Source organism: Cryptomeria japonica, chromosome 10 (assembly GCF_030272615.1).
Source record: "Cryptomeria japonica chromosome 10, Sugi_1.0, whole genome shotgun sequence".
NCBI lineage: Eukaryota > Viridiplantae > Streptophyta > Pinopsida > Cupressales > Cupressaceae > Cryptomeria > Cryptomeria japonica.
This window is the reverse complement of record NC_081414.1, coordinates 306,975,961-306,998,894: the sequence shown is the minus strand read 5'-3', so window position 1 is coordinate 306,998,894 and position 22,934 is coordinate 306,975,961.

Genomic DNA, 22,934 nt, shown 5'->3' with positions numbered 1-22,934 from the left:
AATGTGATAGGTGATGATTGAGTCAGTTGAGAAGAAATAAGAATTAAATAATTAATATTTAATTAATATTTGAAAAAGGGTTAAATGATGAATTGATTAAGAAGTGGAAATTGAATAATTAGTAATGTGATAGGTGATGATTAAGTCAGTTGAGAAGAAAGAAGATTAAATTAATTAAAGAATTAAAGAATTACTTAATAAATAAGACACATAATTAGTGTGTGATTAATGAGGCATTTTTAGGTGTCTACATTTGCCCCTCTTTGAGACAATGTCAAAATGACGCTGTTTCAAAGAAAATGAAAAATCATGCCCCAGTATTCCTTGGTGACGCTTAGGGTGTAAATATTCTCCCTTGAAAAATTGGTTGAAAAATTATGGAATGAAGACCAATTTAATGATGCAGTACTACTGAGTAATCATGTCAAGTTTCATGCGATTTCAAGTCCGTGTTGGTATTATGGATGTGTTGCATTGGTTTTGTCATTGATTTCAACACTTGTCAACACTTATTAGCACTTATCTTTCTAGAGATATTTGGTTATGTTCACCACCATGTTCAGTGACTTATGCACAGTCACTGGTATCTGGTTCACCGACAGGTTATATTATTCACCGACACTGAGGATGACTTGTTATCATCTGGGGATTACTTGGTTATGTCGAAGACATGGTTTGGACACTTGGTTTTGGTGATTTGGATATTGGTCTAATTGAGTTTGCATATTTGTTGTTACTGACAAATTGATCTAGGTTATGGATTGGCAAGCGTTATCTATTCCAGATCAGCATGACACGCTATGGAGATGATTTTTTAATTGGTTATTATTATAAATACATTGAGCCGACATGATGCATCACATATTGGTTCATTTGTAATTGATTTAATTGTAATATTATTTGTAATATGACCTACACATTTGGTCTTAGGTTTTGGTATATATGTAAGATCTCATTTGTCAAATTATGTGGAAGTAGTAGAGGAATGTAATAAGGTATATGCGAATATAAGCAAAGCTACTCACACAGACATCATTTGAAGATTCAAGGAAGGTATGAAGAAGACAATCAAAGCTTAACCATTACTGAATCCAGCATATGAAGAAGCTATTTTGAGCAGTACATTATCATTGGATTTAACCATCCAATTGTAGTTAGTGTGATTGAGCAGTGAGCTCTAGGCAGTTGGCCTTTTTGCATGTGCAGACCCCATTTGTATGCACATACTATCTAAAATAGTGTCATCTGATTGTGGGTATGGTTTCCCACCATGCTTTTTCCCCTTACAAGGTTTCCATGTACAAATATGTGTTATGTGTTGTGGATGTTATTTGTCTTTCTGTTTCATGCTTTAAACTTTATCGGTACTGTTATTAACTGTTAAATTATCAACCGACATTAAGTTTGGTTAAGTTATATTTGGGTTGAAATTAATAGACAACTGATTCACCCCCCCCCCCCCTCAATTGCCTCCGGGTCCTAACAATTGATATCAGAGCTAAGTCCTCTTTTTGCAGAAGTTTAATAGCTTGAGGAGATTCTATGGCAACTAACTACTTCAGGAAGGATAGTCCGAAGCTTGATGGAACTAACTATGGTATATGAAAGATCACAATGGAAACACATCTAAATTGCATTGGAAGAGACATATGGGATGTTACAAAGAATGGCTATGTTGGTCCTACACAGAGTCAACCTAATCCACCAAACTTGGCTAAAGATCAGGAGAATGATTGCAAAGCAAGAGAAGCACTTTTGAGTGCATTGTCAGATTAGCAAATCATGGGTTTATCAGATCGATCTACTGCTAAAGCTATTTGGGACAAATTGGAGACATTGAATGAAGGTGATACCACTGTCAAAATTGCAAAACTGGAATGCTTCTAAGTTAGGTATGAAAATCTAAAACTGGAAGAAGATGAAAGAATTTCTTCTTTTATGGAAAGAATTAATGAAATTTTTTTGGGTATACAATGTTGTGGAGGATCCTTAAGTGAAGATGAGATTGTTTCTAAATTTTTAAGAGCATTGCTACTGGCATACAAAATGTAAGTAATTGCTATTAATGAATTGAGAAAAATGCCTAATACATCAGTATCTAGAGATACTTTGGTTGGAAAACTTCCAGCTTTTGAACTTGAAGAATTTGGTCTTGTTGCTACAATTAAGACATATTTAGCTTTCAAAGCATGATCATGATCATGATCATGATCATGATCATGATCATGATCATGATGATGATGATGATGATGATGATGATGATGATGATGATGATGATGATGATCATCATCATCATCGAAATCTGATTGGAAAGCACTTTATGCAAGAGAACTTGAAGACATCAGAAGGGAAAATGAAGAACTGGAAGAGCTTGAAGCACTATTTGCAAGGAAAATGCCTAAAGGTCCAGTTGGAAGTAAGTATGAAGGTAAAACACCTTTTAAATATTTTAACTGCAATAAAATTGGTCATATGGCATCTAGGTGTCCTGATAGACATGCAAGATTAAGAGAAGAAGCTAAAAGAACATATAAGCCTAACCCTGAATATCAGAGATACAAATTTAAGAAGAATAGAGACAAATCATGTTACTATGCTGATGAAGGAGTTACTGATGATTCTAATGAGGAACTGACAGACAATGGATGGGCTTTTGTTGCAATAACAAAAGATCAACCAACACCTACTGTACAATCGGTAGAGTAGGCCCTGACAGCTAAAATAGAAGAAAAGGATGAATGGATAATTGATTCTGGATGTTCACATCATATGACTGGTGATAAAAGTAAATTCTTAACTTTTCAGGAATACAATGGAGGTCTATTAAGATTTGGAGATGACAAAGCTTGTTTTATCAGAGGAAAAGGCACTATATCCTTTGATGGTAAGCACAATACTGACAACGTTTATTATGTTGAAGGTTTGAAGCATAATCTTTTGAGTGTTGGTCAATTAGTTGAAAAGGGATTTCAGTTACAATTTAAGAATGGTAAATTCAAAATCATGAATAGAACTGGTTTGGAAATTGCAACCGGTAATCAGACTAGAGGTAATATCTTTCATTTGAATAACAATGAGAAGCCATTCTTGATTGCACATATTGATGAAAGTTGGTTATGGCACAAGAGACTTTGTCATATAAATTTTGACTGCATTGTGAAGATCAGTACAGCTAAGGCAGTAAGGTATTTACCTAAGATTGTAAGACCTCACAATCTAGTATGTAAGGAATGTCAATTTGGAAAGCAAGTTAGAACAACTTTTAAGAGTATTCCAGATAAATCCAATAATGTTCTTGATTTAATTCATACTAATTTATGTGGTCCGACAAGAACTAGAAGTCTACAAGGAGATAGATATTTTATGCTAATCATTGATGATTATTCTAGAATGTGTTGGGTTACTTTTCTTAGGGAGAAATCAGAAGCTTTTGGAAAATTGAAACTATTCAAGGTAATGGTAGAGAATGAAACCAGTAAGAAAATCAAATGTTTAAGATCAGATCAAGGAGGTGAATTCACATCTAAGGAATTTAATACATTCTATGAAGTGAATGGAATGAGAAGACAACTATCAGCACCTCAGAGACCCCAGCAGAATGGAGTTGTGGAAAAGAAGAACAAAACTATTCTAGATGTAGCTAGAAGCATGATATCAAAAGCAAACCTACCTCATGTGTATTGGAGAGAAGTAGTGAATACAATGGTTTACACATTCAACAGAGTTCACATCAAAGGTGAAACTGGTAAGACCCCTCATGAACTATGGTTTGGTAATACTCCTACTCTTAAATATTTCAAATATTTGGAAGCAAATGTTACATTAGGAGAGATGAGTACATTGGTAAATTTGATTCTAGAAGTGATGAAGGAATATTTCTTGGTTATTCATCTAAGAGCAAGGCATATAGATGTTTTAATAAGAGATTGCAGAAAATCATTGAGAGTGCAAATGTGAAGATTGATGAACATTTTAGAGGTAATTCAAGGTCTATGGACTCTGAACCCAAAGTTGAGATAATCACAAATGAACCTACATTGAGTACATTGGTACAAAATGTTGATCCAGTCACACCAGCATTATCTAAGAATTACACAGTGACTGAAGAACAACAACAAGTGAATACACCCAGGTATGTAAGATTGAATCACTCTGAAAGTCAGATAATTGGAAATAAGTATCAAGGAGTTATGACAAGAGGAAGATTGGCAAATGAAGAGGCATGTTTAATTTCTCAAATTGAACCAGCATCAGTTATTGAGGCATGTGAAGATAAACATTGGATTAAGGCTATCGAAGATGAATTGGAACAAATTGAAAAGAATAACACATGGACATTAGTTCTCTGGCCTAAAAACAAAAATGTAATTGGAACTAAATGGGTATTCAGAAATAAACTTAATGAAGATGGTAAGGTAATCAGAAACAAAGCAATATTAGTGTGTAAGGGATATTCGTAGAAAGAGGGAATTGATTACAATGAAACCTTTGCACCAGTAGCTATAATTGAGGCAGTTAGACTATTTCTAGCATTTGCAACACACAAGAACTATAAAGTATATCAAATGGATGTTAAATGTGCATTTCTGAATGGTGATCTTGAAGAGGAAGTTTACATTGAACAACCTGATGGATTTTATTTAACAAATGACAAATATATGGTTTGCAGGTTAAGGAAAGCTTTATATGGATTAAAGCAAGCTCCTAGAGCTTGGTCTGCTAGATTGGACAAATATCTTTTGAAGCTTGGTTACACTAAAGGTAATGCTGACAACAACTTATATTTCAAAGTGACTAATGATGACATCTTGGTTATTGAAGTTTTTGTTGATGATATCATTTTTGGAGGAGAAGATGGATTGTGTAAAGACTTTGCTAATAAGATGCAAGAAGAATTTGAAATGTCTATGATTGGGGAGATAAAATTCTTTTTAGGATTGCAAATTTCACAGACTGATAAAGGTATATTCATATGTCAATCAAAGTACTTGAAGGAACTACTAAAGAAATTTGGTATGGAAAACTCTAAACCGGTAAGTACTCCTATGACTACAACTGATAAACTATCATTGAAGGATGAATCAACACTTGTTAATTCGACAAGATACAAATCTATGATTGGAGCTTTACTATATTTGACACAAACAAAACCTGATATTATGAATGCAATATGTATTGTTTCTAGATTTCAGAGTAATCCTAAAGAAAATCATGAATCAACAGTGAAAAGGATTTTCCAGTATTTACAAGGTACAACAAATATTGGTTTATGGTATCCTAAAGATGAAAATTTTGATCTATGTGCATACATAGATGCTAATTGGGCAGGAGATGTAGATGACAGAAAGAGCACCACCAGCAGAGCATTCTTTCTTGGTAGCATATTGATTTCATGGTTGAGCAAGAAATAGAGTTGTACATCATTATCAATAGCAAAATCAGAATATGTTGCAGCAACAACTAATTGTACTTAGGTATTATGGATTAAGCAAATGTTGAAGGACATAAAGGTAAAATGCAAAGAGCCTATAATCATTTACTATGATAATATGGCAGCAATTGATATATCCAAGAATCCAGTATTTCACTCTAAAACTAAACATGTTTCTATGAAATTCAATTTTCTAAAAGAGAATGTTGAAGCAAAAGAAGTGAAATTGGTTTATGTGAATACTAAAGAGAAGATTGCAGCTATCTTTACTAAGCCTTTGCCTAAGGAAACTTCTGAATATCTCAGAGAGCAGCTTGGGGTTATACCCTCACTGGTAGAGACTTAGACAGTCGGAGATTGGCATCAAACCAATAGGAATTAATAGAGAAACCCTTTTTTTGGCTTTGATGGAGGAGAGATACTTCTCAGGGGGAGTAGTTGGTTATGACAATTGGTATTTGTAATTAGTTCTATGAAATAGTTATATCTGGTTTTTGTATTGCTTTGGCATGCGATGTCAAAGGGGGAGAGATATCTATAGAAAAACACATTATCTTTTGGGTAGATTATTCATTGGGGGAGAGATATTCTATATTTTGATTTCTAGTAATTGATCTATTCTGGAGATTGATTGGTTTTTGGTTTTTGGTTTTTGGCATTTCTGTTTTGGCACTTAGATGGTTTTTCCATCTTGTGTTGCCATTAATGCCAAAGGGGGAGATTGTTGGTATTATGGATGTGTTGCATTGGTTTTGTCATTGATGTCAATAGTTGTCAACACTTATCAACACTTATCTTTTTGGAGATCTTTGGTTATGTTCACCGGCATGTTTAGTGACTTATGCACAGTCACTGGTATCTGGTTCATCGACAAGTTATATTGTTCACCGGCACTGAGGATGCCTTGTTATCATTTGGAGATTACTTGGTTATGTCAAAGACATGGTTTGGACACTTGGTTTTGGTGATTTGGTTATTGGTCTAATTGAGTTTTCATATTTGTTGTTATCAGCAAATTGGTCTAGGTTATGGACCAGCAAGCGTTATCTATTCCAGATCAGCACGACACGCTATGGAGATGATTTATTGATTGGTTATTATTGTAAATGCATTGAGCCAACATGATGCATCACATATTGATTCATTTGTAATTGATTTAATTGTAATATTCTTTGTAAGTTGACCTACACATTTGGTCTTAGGTTTTGGTATATATGTAAGATCTCATTTGTGAGATTATGTGGAAGTAGTAGAGGAATGTAATAAGGTATATGCGAATATAAGTAGAGCTACTCACGTAGACATCATTTGAAGATTCAAGGAAGGTATGGAGAAGACAAGTAGAGCTTAACCAGTACTGAATTTAGCATATGAAGATGCTATTTTGAGAAGTACATTATCATTGGATTTAACCATCCAATTGTAGTCAGTTTGACTCTCATTTTTTGATTGAGTAGTGAGCTCTAGGTAGTTGGCCTTTCTGCATGTGCAAACCCCATTTGTACACACATACTATCTGCAGTAGTATCATCTGATTGTGGGTAAGGTTTCCCACCGTGGTTTTTCCCCTTACAGGGTTTCCACGTACAAATATCTGTGTTATGTGTTGTGGATGTTATTTGTCTTTCTGTTTCATGCTTTAAACTTTACCGGTACTATTATTAACTATTAAACTATCAACGAACATTAAGTTTGGTTTACCGATATTATGTATCAAGTTTGATTAAGTTATATTTGGGTTGAAATTAATAGACAATTGATTCACCCCCCCCCCTCTTAGTTGCCTCCAGGTCCTAACAATCTATTTGACTTGCCTACAAGTGGGTTGAAGTTTAGGGGGACCACGACTATTAGAGAGAGAAAAACCCTAATTTTGAGCTATAAATAGGATTTTTTAATTTTCATTTTCTCATTTCCATTCTTTCGAGTTCATCAAGTTCTTCTTGATATTAATCTTTCTTGTGTCTTTTGAGCATCATGGCTAGTCATAGAGCACGATTGCACTTGTCAGACCGAGTTCGCTCTTACCAGAGACCACCCAGGACTGGAGGCATGGTATGTATTTCAAAAATTTTGCTCATATTTGCCTAGTTTTTGTCTAATTTTCAAAATCTTCTCGGAGAAAAAGTTTATAACTACTGTGCATTCACATATCAATTTTGATGCATTCACATTTGCTTCTATTAATGCTCACTTAATTGTTACGCATTTTCTTGTTTGTTGTGCATCTGATTGTACTAATACACATTTCTGCTAAATACTACGCATTCATTTTGATTAATTTATATTTGACTTTAATGATGCACATTAGCCCTTAATAATCCACATTTGATATAAGTAATTTGCATTTGTTGAAAAATGTCAATTTTTTAACATGTATGAATTACAATTTGTCATGTGAACGTTTTATCTGACTTTTTTCTCATTTTTTATTGCAAGAGAACTTTAGTATGTTGGTTTGTAGATAGATGAGGTTTGATGGCCTTGATCATCGAGATCAGTTGATTGTCAAGGATGTTGCAATGATTAGACATCTTGGATTATACCATATTTTGCACTTTCTTGAGGTTACAGCCAACAAGGCCATGATCACTACTTTGGTTGAGCATTGGTATTCTGAGACTTGCTCGTTCCATTTACCCACTAGTGAGACATCCATCACTTTAGAGGATGTCTAATTTATTTTCCACTTTCTGATCCATGGTGCTAGAGTTTTATATGAGCATAGATTAGGTATTACCAGATTGTGTGATTTGTTTGAGTCTACAGAGCAGGATTTATGGATGAGGGGTTGATATGAGATACACTAGGAGCACATGGATTATGATCATCTTACTATTGTGTTGTATAATATAGTAGTTGGTCCTCTGATACCTGACAGGAGGACTCATGGATTTCCAGTTGGATGGGGTCGTGTGATCCATGATATGATCGTGCATCGACATGTATTTGCATGTGGTCCATGTCTTATTTCTACTTTGTATTATCAGATGCATGGGATTGTATATTTGAGACAAAGATCCATTTCTTATGGTGTGACTTTTCTCCAAGCAATATTACTATCTCTCGACCAATTGTTTACACAAATATCCAAGATGAGAAGCCTTATGCTTACATATATACTCTAGGGATTAGACACAGGGTTCGGGGAATACCTTGTATTAGAGACATAAACTTGATATATTAGAGTACTTTACTTGGAGGCCTTACTTGGATAGCCCCAATTAGGTAGATGATTCAAAATTTACCTTTTTGTAGGTAATAGAGATACCTGATCGGCCAAGCCTTGGATACTCAGTGCATTATTGATATGCATCTCCCAGGATGGGTTCTTATATAGCTTGGGGAGGTGCAGGGTATTCCTGATGTTACTGCATATTTTTATCAGGTTTCTCGTGAGGTTAGTGATCCGGGGGCTTACATTTAGCGTCATGTTATTGTTGTTGAGTTTGATGTGCTTCATCATATTCAGTGGGATTGGGCAGTAGGGGTAGTAGATCCGGGGACTACTCCATAGTATGATGGTTGGCGGATTAGGGATAGGCCTATACCATTGACAAATCCAACTTTCCCTATCTCTCCTTAATAGATTCAGCACCAGAGACCATGGGGAGGGAGGGGGAGAGGGAGATGAGGAGATGGAGGTGGGGGAGGGGGATGAGGAGGATGAGGAGGAGATGGATGAGGTGGACATTGGTGGAGACACCTATTCTAGCAGTGAGGATGATGATAAATCATCCTCAAGATCATCTAGAAATGATGAGGGTGATGATGGATCTCATGACAGTGACATGCCGGAGCTGGAGGATATACCTGCTACAAAGGCAAGTGCATAGGGTAGAGGATAGGGAGGAGATGATGGCGATGATGATCTATAGGTTTTGAGAGCACGGATCAGGAGCTTAGAGGATGCGCTAGCTAGAGAGAGGTAGCGGAGGCCGAATGATAGGGTTGTAGTTCAAGAGGAGCATCGGGATTGGATAGAGGAGAGGGACCATCTCCAGAGAGATATGGATGAGACCTTGCAGAGGGCATAGTTGTGTATTGATTCTTATCAGAGATATTTTGTTGTCGATACTAATGCACACCAAATGGTAGATAGATTATTCCATGTCAGTTATAATACATCATACTAGCATCGACACTATCAGGTGGTTGTACCTGAGGGTTAGAGTGTTCCTAGATATCGGGCCTCTCGATCGCAAAGTAGATCCCAGTCTCAAAGTTGAGATACAAGCAGTGCTAGAGTGATGTTTCCACCTCAGGAACCATTAGGACATTCGGGGGTAGGATCTAGTGGATAGGATCCACCTACTAATAGAGGTAGTGTTAGTTGACACTTATTGATGATGTTACTTGAGCCATTGGGAATTTTGTATGATAGTATTTTGACACACTATCATTTTTTAGATATATATGATATGCAGTTTTGGTGGTGGTTATATGCTTTGTGTTCTATTTATGATGCATGATTCTATGTGATGCTTTATGATGCAATCTATATGATTTGGCAATGCATTCTATATTATTTTACTTAGGCTTTATGTGTGATGCATGATTATATGTGATTATATGATACAGTTCTATGTGCTTATATGATGTATGATGTGATGCATAGATGATGTAATGCAATGAATCTAATTGACAATGCAAACTAATTGAACTAATATGCAATGATGGTATAATAATATAAATTTAAATGAACAATGTATTATTGAATCAATGCTAAATTAATGCAATGAAATTGATATGTAAAGCTAATGAATGTAGTGGTCATGAATCTAAATGATTTGAATGCAATCACCTAAATAAAAAATGAATATGAACTAAATGAATGAATGAATGAATCTTTTTGTTTGGAATATGCCAGAAGTTCTCTGGTTTGCCACTTGACTCAAGTAACAAAGCAGTATTGTTAGTAAGATGAAAATATTAGAAAGAGATGATGAGAGGGATGATGTTAAATGAAAATAATGATCAGAAAGAATAATTAGGTCAATCCATGTAAAGATACTTAATAAAAGAATGGTCTTGATTGATACAATCAACATGATGAGATTAACTATTGGTACACGAACGTTTGTGCCTTTATTCATAGTGCAATATATATTCATCACTGAGCCTTATTATGTAACGATGAAGTTGCGTAGATTAGGGTATAAGGAACCGAGATGTAAAGATATCTCATTGCAAAGAACAAACACGTAATAGACAAGGAGTGAAATCTCCATTCTGGGAATGATGCTAGGAGTAGAGGAATGTGTGGCATTCAGTCATTGAGCACACTTATCACAGACACCCATAACACCATTGCCCTATAAATTCATTGGTTCACACCACAAATAGAAAACAAACAAAAGGATCATGCCCATAACAGGTCCTCTAGTCACTTTTGGACATCCTTAAGTGGCATAGAAACATGACCTATCACCAATTGATAAAAGATAAAGACCAACTAGGAAAAAATTTAGCAGTCATATTGATATGTGCCTTTGCTTTGATTGTTTGATGTGATGATTAATAATGTTTGATCTTAGAAAGTGTGGACCCCATTTAAGACTGACCTATGTAGTTTTGAGTGTATCCATCTTTGTTTAAGACATGATAATGATCACTTGATACAGATATTGATTCGATTGATAAGACAACTTGGTAAGTATGATTGTAGATATTTGATAAGGTAGTGATATCCTTTGACGACTCTGTGCAAAGCGTTTATTGGATATCTGCTAGGGTATTTGATTTTTGTGAGACATGTTATTGCAATTTTTCTAATTGTTTTCTGATTTTTAGTTTGTTTTTTGATTTTTTCATTGTTTAGTTTTTTTTCAAGATCATTTTCGAATGTTTTTAATATTTGTGTGATGTTTTTTGATATTTTTTAATTGATTTCTTCAAGACTATTTTTGAATTTTTTTGATATTTTATTCCTTTTTTAGGACTTTTTACGATTTTTTCAAGACATTTTTTTTATTTTGATGACTTTTTGAGTTATGCCCCCAGTATGTAGACCTACTATGACATGTGATTATCTATAGAATGCATGTGGAGACAATGGAATTTTTGGCATGACATATGCTAATGTAGTATGCAAGATGAAGATGCATTTCTATTTGAACAAGGTTGATAGTATGCGTCTTTCACTTTGTAATGCACTAATTGGATTAAAGGTATGAAATGTTTCAGAGATAGGAGTTTAATCTACTCTTAGAAGACCTAAGACCATCCAACTTAACACACTAGGTAACTGTAAAGCGGAAAAATCGAACCCTAGTCGTTCTCCCCTCCCCAGCTCCAAGGAGAGAGAAGGGAGAGTCACTAGGGTTGATGGTTTTCACTTAGGAGAGACTTTACATTCAAAAGAGGGATTGAAACCCACAAGATCCAATCCCACGCAATGCAAGATTGGATTATATATGAGTTTCAAGGGTTAAGACATCAAGGATACCCTCTTTTGTAAAGAATGTAGATAGAAAGATTGAACTAGGAATGCATGTAAAGCAAGAAAGATTCACTTATAAACAGAGATAGGGATATGGGATGAAGCTACGGGCCTGGAATTAGCAGTAAAATGTCGAGACGGTGCTGTTCTGCAAATTTGAGCGAAAGTTGATGGGACGATGGCGCCCGGCGTGCACACGGTCCTCCGAAAAATCCGCGAAATGAAGGGGGATCTGTTCGTCTCTGCACAAGGATTCCAGATCTTCAATTACAGCCGCGTACCTGCAACCTACACACAGAAAAGAGAGGACGATTGGGGGGTTAGGGATGAGGGGTTTGCCTTTAGGTCAAACCCCAGTTTTGGAATTAACTAAGAAATGAGAATGCTGTAAATGCAAATGTTTGTAATGTAAACAAGTACTGATACCTTGTTGTAAGAATGTTTGTATTCTTACATGCGAAGGTGTAATGTATGTAGTATGTTGTATGTGATCTCCTCTTCAATGGTTGAATCCTTTTCTTGAATGCAACACCTAGCCTTGAATGGAGACTTAGAATGCTCAATTGCTTGAAGGAATGCTTGAATGCTTGAATGTTTGAATGTTTGAATATCGCTTCTGCCTTTTGCTCTTGCTTATTTCCTCCCTCAAAATGGGAGAGGAAATGTAGTTTATATACTTGTCAATTAGGGTTGATCGACTAATTTTCCCGACCTTAGGCCAACTAGGAAACATTATTTTCCAATTTGCAAACTTAAAGACCCGAAGCCCCATAAGAGACCGGGCCCAAAATAGGGCCAGGGACCAGGGCACTGGGCGCCATGGTCCTGGGGGACTAGGGCACTGGGCGCCCTATTCTTGAAGGACTAGGGCACTAGGCGCCATGGTCCCACCTCCCAGGACAGTAGGGTGCAAGGAGGATTAGGCCAGGGTGCTGAAAAATGCAGTTTTTTGATGTCATGAACAAGTTTCGGGGTCTCCATTCAGGTTCTGTGTTGCATCGCCATCATGAAGACCCAAATGTAGTCGAAATTGCAAGTGTCACAATTTTAGGATGCTACATTTAGCCCCCACTTTAGCGGGAGTATAAGCGTATGCTCATACTTCCGGTAAAGTACAAGGAAACAACATTGAAAAACTTTCACCACGTCAAGGAGGCAAGATACACCAAGCCCCCAGTGGACTAAGGATCTTACGACTTCGATTGACAAAGTAAAAGGGAAGATCACAAGGGAGAACCATGACTATCAGTAGTAAGGTCCCCTCACTATGAGTCATGCAAGAAAGATATCAAAAATTTTCAAGGCAAAGCTAAATTTGTCAAGAAATTTTCAAGTATCTTGAAAAGATATGAACGGGATGTATGCCCTCCTACGTTAAAGAGATCGTACATGCCTCACCGGGGGTGATTGCTTTAAGGTAGTGATACATATAAGAAATGAGAAAAGGAGCACGTTATCACAAGGATTTAGCCCCCAAGTGTGAGATAGGCCCAAGGATAATAGACACAAGACACAAAGCACAAGGTGACTTCACTTTCCTCGGGGTCAGTATGCTGTATGATAATTCATGTATATCATATGTATGTATGCATAATTGTTCTTCATTCCCCAATCAAGGAAGGTCACCTAGAAGAAGGGAACACATGTGTCTTTTGAGCAACATGAGAGAGACCAAAAGAGATCTCAATGTTTTGCATCGTCCTCAAGTAGACAACACTAAGGACAACAAATAGAAGAATGAGAATAACACATAGAAGAAGTAACAAAAGAGATCAAGAGAGGAGGAGAGAGTCTGCTATGCTAATGAAACTAGTCTAGCACGTCATCTACCCCCCGATCTTGCTGATCAATATTTTGGGAAGGTAGGAAACACACTAGAGGAGGAACATCCAACACAACAGATGGAGCTATCACAAGATCCAAACAAGGGCTATGTTCATATCCCAAGCCACAATGTTCTTGTCTAGGAGCTAGGATAAGTGCTTTAGAAAATTCGTTAGATAAATGGTTATCAACATCAACATATTCATACTCACTATCAGAATGAATAGGAGTAACATTTTCATCATGAATAACATTTTCATCTATATCATCATCAAGATTTATAAAAATAGGATCTTTAACTCGCATAGGATCAAGACCATCATGCATCTTATGTTTAGGAGATTTCGGCTCAATCGTCAGCTGAGGAGAAAATGGAATAATACTGGCTAAAGGTGTTTTTGGGGATTGCAAAGTTTGAGAAGCAGCTGCCTGAGCTCTAAGATGATGCTTTCATCGGCGTTCACGTGCAGAACGATTCCGTCTAGTCTTAGTAGGAAGTTGAGGAGATTGAGGAGGAGGAATATTCTCATCCTTATCATTTGGGTGTTTATGTTGTGGTCTCTTAGGTTGAACAATAGGAGAAGAGGAAGGTCTCTTCTCTCCATAAGAGGAAGGAGGAGGAACTGCTCCATATAAGGGAGGAATACTTGGTTTAGGAAGGAGACCAAGTCCATCATGATGAGGAGGGATAGGTCTACTTTTAGGAAGTTTATTAGATATAGGCATAATCACATTCATAGGAATGGGTTGGGAATCTTCTTGAGGAAAGACATTAGTTTTATCTTTCAAAGGAAGAACTTCCTTCTCAAGAACGATAAGAATGTCAAGTTTGGGTGTTCTAGGTTCACTTAGAGATAGGATATCTTTTTTCCACTTTTGATAAGATTTAAAAAGATGATCACTTCGCGGAGGAAGAGATTGGAATTGTTTAGGCCAAAAGTAATCAATAGGAACGCTAGAAGTTCTTTCAGCTGGTTTAAAGAGGCTATGATTGACAGTAACAACTTCACCATTATGGGGAAATTTCAAACACTTGTGAATAGGAGAAGCAATAGCTTTCATGGAAGATAGCCAAGGATAGCCTAGCTTCACACGGAATTGTTTGGATGATGGAATAATAGCAAAGTCCACATCAAGGGATTTGTTATGGACCTCAATAGGTAATGTAATAGAACCAATTGCAGGAGAAGAAAATGCATCAAATAATTTCACAACCACATTTTTTTCATTATAGATCACTTGATTCAATTGCAAAGTAAAAAGAAATTCTTCAGTAATGATATTAACCATACAAGAAGGATCAATAAGCACCCCATGGCAAGGTGTATTCTTGACTTTTGCAACTATATATAAAGGACCATCAGGTGCCCTGATAGTTTCACTGGGATCAAATGTGATGGAAGGTTCTTTAGGGATTTTTTGCTGCTCTACAAAGTTAATCACATTCGGAGTCATGGACACAAGATCATCAGGTGAGACAGAGGAATCATTAGTATCAATTGCATTAGAGGTATGAGAAGGCAATGGATCAGTAAAAATATTAAGATTTTGGTTAGGAGGAGCTACAGATGTGTTGCCTTTATCATTCACACAAGAAATAGAGATAGTATTATCATCAATCAAGTCTTGAATTTTACCCTTTAAAGCAAAACATTTTTCAGTATCATGCCTAGGATGACGATGAAATTGACAAAAAGATTTGTTATCAAAATAGGGTGAGTTAATCTTTGCAGGGTCTATTTGCCTTATAGGAGGAAGAGTAAGCACATTTTGTTCCAATAACTTATTCATAATACTATGCAATGATTCATTCAAAGGAGTGAACTTTCTTTCTTTCTTGAAAAACTTAGAAATAGGAGGCACACCTGATGCCGCATTCACATTGTTGTTGATGATGTTTTCATTGAATTTAATGGACTCTCTGTTTGGTTTAAACTTCCCAAATGGTTGTTGACTACTATCACCTTTATCACTCAGAGCCATAGGATTTGCTTGTTCTATTTGACTCACAGTCAGTTGATAATTGTAAAGAGTTGCGCACAACTGTTGGAAAGAAGTAAACTCAGAAAATAGAAGTTTTTCTCTAATATCTTTTTGTAAATTAGAAATAAAGATTCTTTGAATGTCATTGTCAGGCACTGGAAAAGAAATTTGAGCATACAAATGCTTATATCTACTAATGAAATCAGTCTCTTTTTCTTTAACACCTTGTTTACAATGCATTAAATCAATCAAAGTAACTTTAGGACTTATATTGTTTTGAAATTGTTGAATAAAAGCATTTGCAAGTTGTTCGAAAGAAGTAATAGAATAAGAAGGCAACAAGCAATACCATTGTAGGGCTTTATCTCTTAATGTTCTAGTAAACATTTTTGCAAGAAACCTTTGGTCATAAGAAAAATCAGTACATATTGTTTGAAAGGTCTTAACATGAGTTAGAGGATCACCCTTACCATTATAAAGCTCCAGATGCTGAATTTCAACATGTTTAGGGGGGATAGCTCGAACAATGTCAAGAGAAAGTGGGCTCGCAACATCAAATGTGGGCACACTAAACTTAGATTGATTCATAGAGGCAATTTGTTGCTGTAAAGAAGAGACAGTTTGTGCAAGATTGTTAATGGTCGCTTCAGTCGAAGAGTTCATATTAGACGTGTTAGATTGTGATGGAGGTGTTATGTTATTGAAAGAAGGTAGAGAGTAAGGTGGTGGGACACTCTGATAGTTAGTCATAGGAGATGATTGGAAAGGAGGAACACTACAAGGAGGAATGGAATGGTTAAATGAATTGGCCCCTTGCATCATGTTCATTTGTGGAGATATAATAGGAACACTCATTGAAGGAACGAATGAAGAAGTTGGATTGAATGAAGGAAGATGATTGATTGAAGAAGAAGGATTGCCCCCATGACTGGTGATCATAGGAGGAATGTCTTGTATTGAAGTAGTCATTATGTTTGATGTAAAAGTAGGTATACTAGCAATAGGAGTTGTCAAAGGAATAGAATGATTAACTTGAGTAGGAGGTTGTGTGTAACCTAAGGTTTCAGCACAACTTTTCATAGGCATCACATTCGAATCCACAATGTGCGCAATACCACACAAAATATCAATTCCATTCTTATCACTTTGAACCATACGTTTTAGACCCTCAATTAATGAAAGAGCTTGACTATCAGGGTATTCCTGAGACATCCATTGTTGAAAATCATCAAATTGGTTATCCAATTTTGAAAGTTGTTCTACAGAAACCTCATGGAGAGCTTCTTCATCATTAAGAGGATTAAAGGAATTACCCATGTCCTCGTTAAAAAGGCCATTCAAATTAGGTTCCATCTCCTCAGCAATTACACCTTGGAAGGACTTAATTCTAAGGCTTCGTCTAACAGGAATAGTGTAAGTAGGGCTTATTGTTGTAAAACTCATGCACTAAAGAGAGAGAGAAGATTTTGAATTTTAGAGATAGCAAATTTCAATAAAATCAGCCAATCTCCTAGATTTAAGCTGTTAAATGCAATCAGGACAATCTCCCAAAATTTCGGAAAAAATGTCCAGGACCGTGGCGAACAGAGTGCACACGGTCCTCACAACTTTTTTCAAAATTTTCAGGGATGAAAGTTATGATGATTTTAAAGCCAATCTGAAAAAATTGAGTGATTTTACGATATGTAGATAGGCCAAATTAAAGTTGTAATCTCAAAATTGAACCCTACCAAGATTGTTGAAAAATGTAAAATTTGAATTTTGAAAAAGAGGGGGAAACTGAAATTTTGAATTTTATGATTTTAGAGGGAATACTGAAAGCAATGCAGGCTTTGAAATTTAAAAGTTGACTCGATTTCATGCAAAATTTGAATTTGAAAGTGGAAATCAAAGTTATTGCAATTAAACACTTAATTTCAAAAGTCACAAATTGTAAAAATTTGAATAAAACACTGAAATTTTGAATGAATGCTAACACACTTTTCAGATTTAGGACTGTAAGAAACACAATTTTGATATAAATTTCAATTTCAACAATTTTTGAATGATTAGAAGCCTCAATCCAAACAATCGCTAGACCAACTTTGACTTTAATTTTGAAAGTGTTAAAATTGATAAAATCAGCCAAAATTCTGGATTTTAGCAGAAAAATACAGTAAGACCTAGCTCCCGAAATTTTGGAAAAAATGTCGGGGACGATGGCGCTCGGGGTGCACACGGTCCTTGCAACTTTTTTCCAAATTTTCAGAGATTGAAGATATTGTGATTTTATTGCGGAATCCAAAGTTACAGCCAATTTGGAGGTGTTTTGATTAGTGAATTTATCAGTCAAAGGTTGAATCAAGGAGGTCTTAAAAATTAGGGTTTTGACATTTAACCACTTAATTTTCAAAATTAAAGCACAAATATGAATTGACAATTTGCAATAGAAGGGTAGATCTAAAACAAGCATTAACAATTAAACGTTTCACAAGTTTAATTACTTAAAAAGAAAATTTTAGGGTTTTTATGCAATTAACCTCTAAAATTTGCAAAAGATCAAACATGGAAATGTAATTAGGGAAGCAAAATTTTCAGATCTAACCATGAATAATCAGAATGAGGATGTTCATGTCGGGTTCACCAAAATGTAAAGCGGAAAAATCGAACCCTAGTCATTCTCCCCTCCCCAACTCCAAGGAGAGAGAAGGGAGAGTCACTAGGGTTGATGGTTTTCACTTAGGAGAGACTTTACATTCAAAAGAGGGGTTGAAACCCACAAGATCCAATCCCACGCAATGCAAGATTAGATTCTATATGAGTTTCAAGGGTTAAGACATCAAGGATACCCTCTTTTGTAAAGAATGTAGATAGAAAGATTGAACTAGGAATGCATGTAAAGCAAGAAAGATTCGCTTATAAACAGAGATAGGGATATGGGATGAAGCTGCGGACCTGGAATTAGTAGTAAAATGTTGAGACGGTACTGTTCTACAAATTTGAGCAAAAGTTGACAAGACGATGGCGCCTGACGTGCACATGGTCCTCCGAAAAATACGCGAAATGAAGGGGGATCTATTCGTCTCTGCACAAGGATTCCAGATCTTCAATTACAGCTGCGTACCTGCAACCTACACACAGAAAAGAGAGGATGATTGGGGGGTTAGGGATGAGGGGTTTGCCTTTAGGTCAAACCTCGGTTTTGGAATTAACTAAGAAATGAGAATGCTGTAAATGTAAATGTTTGTAATGTAAACAAGTACTGATACCTTGTTGTAAGAATGTTTGTATTCTTACATGCGAAGGTGTAATGTATGTAGTATGTTGTATGTTGTATGTTGTATGTGATCTCCTCTTCAATGGTTGAATCCTTGTCTTGAATGCAACACCTAGCCTTGAATGGAGACTTAGAATGCTCAATTGCTTGAAGGAATGCATGAATGCTTGAATGTTTGAATGTTTGAATATCGCTTCTGCCTTTTGCTCTTGCTTATTTCCTCCCTCAAAATGGGAGAGGAAATGTAGTTTATATACTTGTCAATTAGGGCTGATAGACTAATTTTCCCGACCTTAGGCCGACCAGGAAACATTATTTTCCAATTTGCAAACTTAAAAACCCGAAGCCCCATAAGAGACCGGGCCCAAAATAGGGCCAGGGACCAGGGCGCTGGGCACCATGGTCCTGGGGGACCAGGGCGCTAGGCGCCCTAGTCCTGAAGGACCAAGGCACTGGGCACCATGGTCCCACCTCCCGGGACAGCAGGGTGCGAGGAGGATCAGGCCAGGGTGCTGAAAAATGCAGTTTTTTGATGTCATGAACAAGTTTCGGGGTCTCCATTCAGGTTCTGTGTTGCATCACCATCGTGAAGACCCAAATGCAATCGAAATTGCAAGTGTCACAATTTTAGGATGCTACAGTAACTAGGATTTATGAATGGAGATGCATAAAACTTCCCCACCAATTATTGATACTTTGATCTTCTTTTGCCCATGTGTGTGCAATTGGATTTATTTTTACTCTTATAACCATTAGAGACCCTTGGAATCCTATGTGACTAGCTACATGAGTTATTCTTAATTCAAAATCATCCTAGATAGAGCCATGATGCCAGTCAAATGTTTATAACCCTAACAAGGTTATACACTGTAATCTCTCGAATATTGCTCCATTGCAAGTAGGCATCCATAGCCCTAATGGAGTTACTTGATGTTCCCATAGTCAATCTTTTAATCCACTTGTATTCATGATATTTAAGTTATATATCTTTTCTCTCTTGCCTTGATATATTGATATGGATTTGTTGGAGTACTATAAGAACTGAGATGGGGGGGGTGAATCAGTGCTTATGATCAATTTCATCAATCTTAACTACTCTTTGAAGAAAAAAAACTTTAGAATAGATAGCAGAAAAACATAAAACACATAAAAATTGTAACACTGAATATGTCCTAAGTGGAAACCCTCCTGGGGAATAAAACCACTCAAAAAAGTGCCTCACTGGCTGTTTTATGTCTCACTAACAATACTATCTCACTAATATACCTTTCAAATGCCTGACAAGCTTATGAATGATGCAAAAGAAGGAGGTAACGATATAACAACAGAGGAAAGTGAACTTTCACAACCTCCACATTTATGGGCTATGAGTTTTAGTGGAATGTGGGCCTATGGTAGTCACTTAAGAGTGGAAGAAAAAGACAAAGGAAAGACTAATTGTGATTGTGTTGTTAGTGCTGAATTTCTTCATGGAAATGAGAAGATATTTTATGTTGGATTCATCCAAGATATTATTCAAGTGGATTTTGGTGAAAATAGTCCTATATTATTAAAATGTAAGTGGATTTGACCATCCGTGGTACAATTTGATGAGTATGGATTTGCACGTGCAAATACACAATAATTTTGATCACAGATAGATGAGCTGTATGTTTCCCCTCTTCAAGTTAAGAAGTCATTTCTAATTGATGATGTCAGAAGCCCAAGATGGTCTTATGTCATTCAAACAGAGTCATTCATGGAAGTTGTCGATGTAATGCCTGATGGGCAATATGCTAATTTACAAAAAAAATTCAAAGAAGTGGATGAAGACAATGAGGAATTGTTTGAAGAAGAAATTTTGATTACAAATGAAGAAATTGGGAGAGAGAATGTATTACATTTCTCAAATGAGGATGAGGAAGAAAATCAAGCAGATGCAGACACTAGTGATCAAGATTCTAATCTCATTGGCAATGCAGATGATTATTGATGAGCCCCATTTTATGACGTTTTATTTAAGACTTTTATGTTGTTTTAAGGCTATTTTATGTTGTAAGGACATAGACCTTCTAACTAATACTTGTTTGAAAGCTTTAATGTTGAACAAAGTTGCTATATGAATATGTTAGCTTTAATCTTTGTAACCATGCTACATTGTGACTGTCAGTTGTGCCTTATAATAGTAATGACTACAATACAAGCATTTGATTAAATTTCTTTGTAGATAGCCATTATCTTAGACTATACTTTACTCTATCTTTGTATCATGGAATTCTCTACATCTATTGGGACTACTATATAATGACAATATTTTAGCTCTATGACTATCATGGTATGGTTTTCTACTACCTTATACCTACTCTAGATGATTCACTATTCTATGTATCAAACTATGATTCACTGAGATATGCTTTGTGAACTATTCGGTTTGATGAGATAATTATACATTATTGTTTATTTGGACATCAAGAAATGAGTAAAAATAATTTAAGGCACAAATTAGATGATAATGATCATATTTATGAAGTTCCAATCACAGATTATGAGCGCTCTCGTGAAGAACGTGTGGCCAAAACTAATGATTTTTTATCACATCTAGGTTTGACAAACATGCAAGTTGTAAATCCACTAAGTAGTATTGTAGCGTCGTAAATTGTACGCACTTGCTAGGGTGGTACAATTTCACACCTAGTTTAGCACCCGCCTTGGCGCATTTTGCATTTTGCATTGCATTTCCCCTTTAGCACTTAATTAATTAAATTAATTAGGTCTAGGGTCTTATTTTATCATCTCCCACATCATAAAGTTGGGCCCTTTCATTAAAGTGTGCCCCTTTCATTTTATTCTTCCAATACATCATTTAATCAAAAACCCTAATTAGGTCCTATTTTGAACTTGGGGGCTTGATTTCGGGGGTCAAAACATCTCAAAATTAGCTGTAACTTTGGGATTCTCTCTAAAATCATCATATCCGACGACCCTGAAAATTTGGTGAAAAGTTGTCGGGACCATGGCGCCCGGAGAGGACCATGGCGCTCGGAGTGCACATGGTCTCGGACATTTTTCCCAAAATTTTAGGAGCGCGATCCAATCATAAAATAAAGCTTAACCCCAAGAAATTGGCGGGATATTCAATCTCTAGGTCAGCCAAAAGTTGAAATTAAGACCTAGGGTTTCATATATAAGAGCTCTCTTTCTTCATTTGAAAGGATGGGAATTTTGGCTTTGAGGGACCTTCTATGCAGCGAAAGAGCAGATCTTTGAAGACTTCAATAACATTCAACATCCATCCATCAAGCATTCATCAATTTCATTCATTTGGGGCTTGGGAGACATTGAAGAACAATAGGAGATTACCGACTGAAGATTGGCTTGTACTCCTCCCTTGAGGGTTGGGTATGATTTCATGTTGTTTTCATGTCTTTGCATAAGCTTCAATATATCCTTTATTCATGCTTTAGATCACTTTGCATCTTGATTTAGAGCATTTACATTATCATTTACAAGCAATTAGGGTTTACTTTCTAGGTTGCTCTAGTTTGCTTTCTTGCATTTAAGGACCTTGCACACACACTAGGTCTGCACACACAATACATTTTACAATACAACTTGGCTATTCGTGGAGGTGGAAATCACCGAAGTGGGGGTTTGACTAAGGTAAAACCCTATATAGCCACCCACTACACCTTTTCAGATATAAGTGAAGGTTTCAGAATTCGGACGACGCCGCAAGTTACAGATCTGGAAGAAGCAGATGGAGACTGAACTTCATACCAAATCGTAGAGAAAAAGACCAGGACAGGGGCATGGGGTGCCCTGGTCTTTCTAGGACAGGGGCACTGGGTGCCCTGGTCCCTGGGACAGGGGCGCTGGGCGCCCTGGTCCTCCTGACAGACAACATTTTCAGCATTTTTGACAACTTTTCCAGAGTGCAAAACAGCAGTTTCTGGAGCAGTTTCAGGGGCAGAATCAGGACAGTGGCACCCGCGCCCCCGTCCCAAACATTTTCAGTCAGA